Source organism: Austrofundulus limnaeus, unplaced genomic scaffold (assembly GCF_001266775.1).
Source record: "Austrofundulus limnaeus strain Quisiro unplaced genomic scaffold, Austrofundulus_limnaeus-1.0 Scaffold20, whole genome shotgun sequence".
Taxonomy (NCBI): domain Eukaryota; kingdom Metazoa; phylum Chordata; class Actinopteri; order Cyprinodontiformes; family Rivulidae; genus Austrofundulus; species Austrofundulus limnaeus.
In genome coordinates this window covers 2,799,805-2,807,942 of record NW_013952422.1, presented here as the reverse complement: position 1 = coordinate 2,807,942, position 8,138 = coordinate 2,799,805, and the positions used below count along the sequence as shown (strand labels likewise).

The following is an 8,138-nucleotide window of genomic DNA, read 5'->3' as shown; positions in this document are numbered from 1 at the left end:
GCAAATGCTGCCTTCCTGAAATTTGGTATGCTTGTTTGTCTTTGTGTCTATGGTGTATAATGATGTGATTGTGATGCTGTAATTCTGAGTGTTTCATGTGCTGCAGAATAGGAACCTGCTGTAAAACAGCAATTATGCTGAGTCAGGCTTGATTTTTAATAATCTTTTCCTGTTAAATAAATCAAATCAAATCAAATCAACCCCCCCCCGGATTGAGTGACAGCTGGCGGACAGGATGTGACACACACCCACGCTCACACGGAGACTGCAAGTGGTTCTACAGGTCCCTTTTTTTTGAAAACTTCTCCTCAGAATATCCCCTCATTCTCTCCAACCTCAGACCGATGATTAAATTAACTGTAAAAGCCGTTACAGAGAGACGCTTATTAAAGCAACAGTTCAGATTCTTTATGCGGAGTTCTGTGGAAAACTTCCATTTGGGAAATTACCTTATTTCTTTTAGAGAAAATGTACAAAAAGTTGCTTTTTTATTCTCTTTAAGTAATACATGTTTTTCATAGCTTTAATCGTAATTTTCACAGAAAAGTTAAAATAATCAAAATCAGAAACCAAAATCATCTGTTTTTCTACTATTTTCTGGTTTTAAAAGCTCTTTCTTTCCTCATTTCCTATCTCTAATCAACCCTTTCAACAACATCAATCAATAACTTGTTAAGAAACTCAGCACTGAGAGGGAAACATGAGTGTTCGGTGTGCTCGTAGCTGTCACTGCAGCAAAGATATATGATAAAATCAGCTGCCTGCGGAGCTGATCGTCCTTTGTGCGCCGGCATGTGCAGTTAGGGTTATTAGTAACACTTCCACAATCCTGACACTCTCTGATGATTGATCTGTTTTCTTTTTGGGCCTCATTTATTTCGATTTCTTCAAATCATTTGGATATTTGCAGGAGACAGCAGCAGCAATGAGGAGGAAAATGGGGAAAATAAGTTACTCGAGTTTGAAGAAATGAGAAACAAATGGGAGGAAAAACAGAGGAACTTTTACACTCACAAAGTTGAAAACAACAATCTTTATGCCTAAAGCCTGCGTACCTTAAATCCAACACGGATGCACTGAAAGCTTCTTCCACAGATATCATCTTTTTCTCCTACCAGTGTTACRTAACAAGCCGAAACACAAAAACGGATACAAGATTTCACAGCACGAGGGACACACACCGAGCAGCGCAAATACCTGCCAACACAAGAGTACACTTGAGTAGAGAAGGAGATGACAGCGTATTTATTTATTTATTTATTTATTTATTTATTTATTTATTTATTTATTTATTTATTTATTTATTTATTTATTTATTTATTTATTTATTTATTTATTTATTTATTTATTTATTTATTTATTTATTTATTTGTCTAAAGAAGCATCTGGAGACATTAAAGAAGCAGCAGTTACTAAATACCTACAGTGTGATGCACTCGCTGATTAAAGATCGCACAGATTTAATTAGATGAGCTRGTTGTGCCTAATGCAAATCAGATAAACCTAACACATCTGCTAATAACAGCAACCGAGCCACACATGGAGTAAATACTGTAGATAAAACATGCATTTGGTGTTAAATATTATAACGCTTTACTGCAAAGAACAAGGAGCAGGAAGGAGGATGGATCAAGCTGAGTTAAATGAGAATCTAAATGAACTAAAAGGTGATAGGTTTTCTGGTTGCTTCTGTTGCACATTACATCATTTCTCTGCTGAATTTTAGAAAAAGGTCATCTTATTTACTTTTTTTTGTGACGACTGTGCATTGTATCCATACAAAAAACTGAAATTCAAGCCCAAGAAACAAAGAAACATGAGCTTTGTGAGGCACTGAAGCATTGGGCTCAAACTCATTGACAAAAGAGGCCAAAAGTCAAACCTTGGTACAAGCCAAGGGCAAAGTTCTGTTAATATTTGTTAAATAAATGTCATTTCACAAATTATTCTTAGAGAAATGAAAATTACCTTTCTAAATTATGTTTTATGTAGCATTTATGTGGAACATACACAACTGTAATGGACAAAGAAAAGAATATTTAATAAAAAAAACATTAGCATTCATTTCTTATGCCTTACTCTATCAACAACTTTCATTTATCATTTCTATAAAAGATACATTTGATCTCAATCAGGCAAATCCTGTAAACTTAGAAAACCCTCACTAAAAATCTAATTATTTGATTTTAAAACAAGAAGAAACACAAAAAGATTGTTAGAGTCGATTCCCTGTTGTTCGTTCCACATCAAAGTCAAAGTTGAATGAAAAATTCAAACTTCATTTTCTTGGCTTGAAAGTTGACCAGCTGTCRTGAGACAAAAAAGAAAAAAAGCTATTTTACCTTTGGACCTGTATAAAATGTTAAAGAGGGTGAGATTTGTTCAGCTCGATACACGTGCACTAAAGGAACTTAACCTTCAATGATGTCCCTTTTAACAGATCAAAACCATGAATGTAGCTGCGTGTTTGTCTGTCAGATAATAAAACTGATCATAAATTAGAGGAATCATTTTAATGAAGACCTCTTAAAGTAATCATTAGATGAGAAGAGTTGATAAAGTTTTGGAATCATGCGTATTCTAGATGGTCAACTAACTTTAAACAGGACAAAACTGTCTCTAACTCAGTCACTTTTACAGATATTAAACTGTAGGTTGGTGTTCTTGTAGCTGACGGTTGTCCTCAACACAGACTTTGAGCTGAACAAAAACCGCATTAACTGTCAGAGTAAATCCAGCAATCTGCCTCAGGGTAACAACAATGTTATAACTTGGTCCATTTTAGAGACACTAAAGTAAAAGTTGTTGAGTCAGCTAGAATCAATATTTAGTATGAGATGTTTCTTTTTATCCCAATATTACTACATAGGGGTGTAAAAACTCATCATTGCCACGCCCATTGATGCTGTTGCCATAGTGGCGCATCCTCGTCACGCCCCAGCTGGTGTTTCCCCCGAGGAAAAGGAATGCTGGCGTGTGACAGAGAGGGAGGTTAACGTGCCCCATGTGTGCTTTGCTCCGTCATGTGTAGCGAGGTGTATCCAGGAGGAAAACAGAGCCGGTCAAAGGGAATTATCCTGCTGGATGTGCGGCTGGGAGTTCATAGGCGTGATCTCATCCTGCTGCGTTTATTTATTCTTCTCTTCCATGAGTCATCGGTTGTGTCGGCGATTAACTGTTTTGGTCAAGTGGYTTTACCTGACGCAGATGCTGCAGCAAACACAGACGACTTTAAATTGACTTTTTTAAAAGACTTGAAACTTCGAACCCTGCAAATAAAATAACTCAAGGTGTCCCACCCCTGTCCGTCTTTCCCGTCCCGAGCAAAGCTCAGAGCAATCAGGGAGGATGAAGSATTCGCCGTTCAATCACCGCATCTCAGGCCGCCTTTCTGTGCCGCTTGTAATTCTCCTCCACCTCACCGCCGAGCGATTTATAGAGCTCTCAAACATTCGTCTGACTCATCCCGTGACGTCTCCACTTTATTTTCCACCACTTCTCATCAGGTTTCTCCATCTACCAAGCTGGAGGCAAACATTTCAGCCCACCTCCGGTGATGCTGCGCTCTGGTCCTCTATGACACACAGAGGGGAAAACAAGCCGACGTGGGTCACTTATTAACACCACAGCGAACAGGTCTGCGTACAGTCRTAATATTTCTCGCATAGTAATCAAGTAATGTATCATTTTTTTCTTCGTCTCTTCAAAGTCTCAACCTGACAACTCACAAACACATCACATCATTCTCCTGCTGGTGCACCTTCCCCTCGTCGATCCGCTCAACCTCGATGTCGGTGTGGAAATGTGCATCGACGCCGTGTAACAGAAGAAGAGTTTCACCAAGAGGCGAGGCGACGAGGACAAAGGGAAGTGTTGAAAAGACAYGCTAAACCAGCTAACTGCATATTCTAAACAGAGTTGTAAAATAAGTACAAATACATTGTTACTGTACTTAAGTAGAAATGTTGGCTATCTGTTTTTGAGTAAATTTTTTTCAGCCAACTTTTTGCTTTTACTCCTTACATTTTTACACAATTATACTGTATGTACTTTCTACTCCCTACATTCTTTAAAAAAGGTAAGAAATTGAAAGTCTCATTCTGGCTCATTATTGTTAAAAATAATTTATCACAATAAACTGTGCCTTTGAATTTAATTCTGGTTGGATGAGATGTATAAGTATATACCATTCTGACACATAGTAGTTTGTACACAATCCATCACAGCTGCACGCCTTTAAAAAACATATTTGGAAAATCTAACCTCTCATTTTTACTCAACACTTTTACTTTTAAGACTTAAGTACATTTTATGTCAGAAATTTACTTTTGATACTTAAGTACAAAATAAATAAGATCCTTTAAGATTTTTACTCAAGTAATATTCTTAGAGGAGATTTTAACTTTTACCAAAGTATTTTTATGATAAGATACTTGTACTTTTACTCAAGTATCACAAAGTGATACTTTATACAACACCGTTTCTAAATGTGTAGATTTTATGTTCTGAAGAAAATCTAAATGTGAGTGCTCAAAATGTTTTGAAATCTTTGTACGGAGTGACAAACATATCACAGGTTTGTGTTTTTACACTGCTGCAAAGTTTTCTGTCCTAACTGCAACACATCTCCTCCCTCATGTGCCTGATCTCATCTGCATGACAGAAACTGTAAATTACTGCAGTTTTGTCATTATTACAGGCAGGTAAAATTGTGATGACATTGTTTTATTTAAAGCTTTTATCCATGCTGTTGTTTTAAAGAATGATTGCAAACAGACCCATGTCACAATCACACATCTGAAAAAGCTTTTAAGCAAAATTTAAAGCAGTTTAAAGTTTATGAACGATGAATATCTCACTGTTAGAAATGTTGGTTCATTAGTCTTGTTTTCTGTTTTGTAACTGTGTGATARGGAAGTYAYGTTGTTTCCCAGAAATGTTAGCGATGGCGAGAAAAGAACACAAAAAACCTGTCACCCCAAGTGCGAGGAGCAACTGCAGAGCCACATGTAGTGGGGGGCCGTCCTGAACTTGAAACCTAGATAACAGGAAGTTACAACTCGCAAGTTGGTATAAAGAACCACCAGACAAACAAGCTGTCATCTTTGCTGACGTGTGCGACTGCGCAGTTTGTAATCTTGGACTTCTCGCTCAGGGGACTTCACCCTGCTGTGTGTCTGTTCTTTATATCCAGGTATAAATTATCCAACGCTTACCRTATTTATTCGTGTATAAAACGATCTCATGTATAATACGACCCCCMCTTTTTTGAGCTTACAAAGCATAAAAATTTTAATCTTCAAACTACCTCCAATTTCATACAGACTTCAAGATTTTTCAGTCTTTGCCGTCTTTATAAATATCAGTAAAATAATCATTGGTCTGTTCATTTTATTTTAACAACACATGTACTAAAAGGTATTTTGACAACAAATATATATCAACTGTAGCAGCATCATATGAATTCTGTCATTTTACACATAGTCCACCAGGATGCGCCAACACAAAAGTCAGAGACTTCACATGAGATTTGGGCCATCTTGTGGGGGAAAGCAGATTACTTCCTACTCGTGAGCGCCCCCTCTGGTGGGGAAACTTTTGTCAGGGATACAAACTTTTTCAGAACACCGGTAGACGGAAGCCATTCCAGATGAACATCTGGTTGTTGTTGTTGTTCCAGCAATGGCTCGGTCACACTCCAATGTCTTTAGTTCGTTATCATTACTAAGGTGCAGGACTGCCTTTTTTTTCACATCATGTCSCCTGCCTGGATCTGTTACCATCTCTCTCTGATGCATGGAGGAGTGTCAGAGGTAAGCTTGCTTCAACTGCTTTTTACAGCGCGGTCTCCTTTCCAGACTGAATGAAGCCAATATTTCAGTTAAAATACATAAGTAAAAATATTTATCCAAGTATAACACTAACCCCCAACTTTATGGATGATTTTATGAATTAAATTTTACGTATTATTCTTGAATAAATATGGTACCTGCTGTAGCTCTTCGAACAGCCTCAGTTTGGAGAACTGCTCAGAATTTGGTTTAATTCTGAGCAGATAGCAGCTGGTCAGAGCAAAACCAAAATGGACTCCTCTGAAATTAAACTAGTTCTCCAAACGTTAAATAGTAAATGGACTGTTCTTATATAGAACCTTTATATCCAAGCAAAATACTCAAAGCACTTTGCTCTGTGTCCTCATTACCCATTCACACAGCACTCTACTGGCTCTCTGCAAGGCTAATCTAAATAAAACATTCTATAGAGACTAATCAGTGCTGTAGATCACATTCATACACTGCTGGGGAGGGGACACATCAACATGGGACTGAATAATGCTGGAATCGAGCCACCAACCCTCTCATTGGAGGACAACTCTCCTAACCACTCGTCCACAGGCACCCATTATCTATCGGTCATTTTCCCCTAAAGAAACAGCTCATTTTCCCAAGTTTATTCAAATCTCAAATTTATTAAAGCTTCTCTGATTATAACGTCTTCTTTCTCATCTCTAATTGAAGCCTGAGTTGAGAACATCTAAAGCATTTGGAACCAGCTGCTATGACTTAAAGATGCTAAACCAATGGAGATAACCTTTCATTTTGTCAGAACTTACATTGGGTAACACAGAGGTACAATGGCGCCATGCTGTCCTTAAAAATACCTCATTACAGCAAATATGACTATTATGCTCCAGACTCAATAAAATCGTGCTTTTCTTATCCTGAGTGTCTTTTGTTCTTTTAAAAAAGACCTGACATTTCTCCTAAAGGTGATGCCGCTCTGTCATCCCTGCTTCTCTGGGTTTGACCATTAATAGCCAATTTTCTGGGTTTTAGGGGTAAAAGGTCACCACCGTGATGGATGGAAGGTCTCAGGACAGTGCTAACCTTCTCTATTAACACACAAATGAAATGTAGACACATAGGAAATCATTTAAAATGCAACAAACAGACGTACTGTCTACACACAAACACACATCTATTCCTGATTTGCCATTTAACCACAAGCTGGTACCTTTACTATCCACAGCAGGACCGTATATCTCCACAGTGGCARGTGTGGAGGGAACCCCACAAATCTAAAATGCATTTCTCCAATGCAGTTAAAGAGGACGGGGAGGAGGCAGCAGCTGAGGGACTCATAGGCAAGGGGGCTGCTGGTGAAGACAGACAGCTTGGTTATTACTTATTAACCAGATTTCCACAACATTGATGATATACTGCTGAGCYGTCAGCGATAAATGTATCATTAATGATGAAAAGCCTCAGCAGTGGAGCCCGTGAGATAACGTGTAAATTTGAACAAACTGGAGAAAATGACTTGGCAGAAATGCAAAAGTGACAAGTCCAATCGGAATTTGTGGTGATGATGAACTCAGACTTTATCAATGACAAATCTCAGATGCTTCTTTTTAAAGAGAGACTGTTTGCTTCGTTCATCAGCTGCCACAGAGTTGTTGGTTTGATTCAAATATATGCTGAGACATAGTTTTTTTAATATATGAACAATGGTTGTGGTCATTAGCTGCTGCCTTGTAACTAAGGAGACACACACACATGGTGACACAGCATCTAATTAATTAATCATTGAGTGACAGCAGAGGTTTAATCATCTTTGCAAGTTGAAACGCAGCCAAAATCCTTGTCTACTACAGCTTTTCTACTGTTTTTCACTGATTATTTGTCCATCTTATTTATTTGTTTTGTTCATCACAGGCTTCACCTACAGACAAGAATTAAAGAATTAAAACCCTTAAAAAGGCACAACACACTCTTTGCAGCTGAGTTCTGTGAACAGGCTATGAATAAATAATRTCTTACCTGTTAAAGATGGATCTTTGAACGACATCAATGATTCAATTTAGGACCTAAATACTAATCTACATAAGTCACATAAATACCATTTTATAAAACTCTATACCACGCGTTTTGYATTACATTGAAACCCCGCAAAGTTGCGTTTCACAGTTTGAGGACTCCATCTTTTGCAGATTTTTTCATGGAACCTAACTACTATATTTGCAGTAATCCACATAATATTGCGGTAATAGGAAATACCATACCATACCATACCATACCATACCATACCATACCATACCATACCATACCATACCATACCATACCATACCATACAATACC

At 37.8% G+C, this 8,138-nt stretch overlaps 1 protein-coding gene and 1 long non-coding RNA gene across 2 annotated transcripts in view; one reads left to right on the top strand and one right to left on the bottom strand.

Annotated features, from left to right (window-relative positions):
• The window catches only part of sh2d3ca (SH2 domain containing 3Ca), a gene marked incomplete in the record, with an annotated part of 74,791 nt that overhangs the window by 25,202 nt on the left and 41,451 nt on the right, over nucleotides 1-8,138 (bottom strand).
• LOC106514554 (uncharacterized) overlaps nucleotides 5,772-8,138 on the top strand; it is a 14,881-nt gene continuing 12,514 nt past the window's right edge. Inside the window, exon 1 of the long non-coding RNA XR_001309896.1 lies at nucleotides 5,772-5,813. This is a non-coding gene — a long non-coding RNA (uncharacterized LOC106514554). The remainder of the gene's footprint in view (nucleotides 5,814-8,138) is intronic.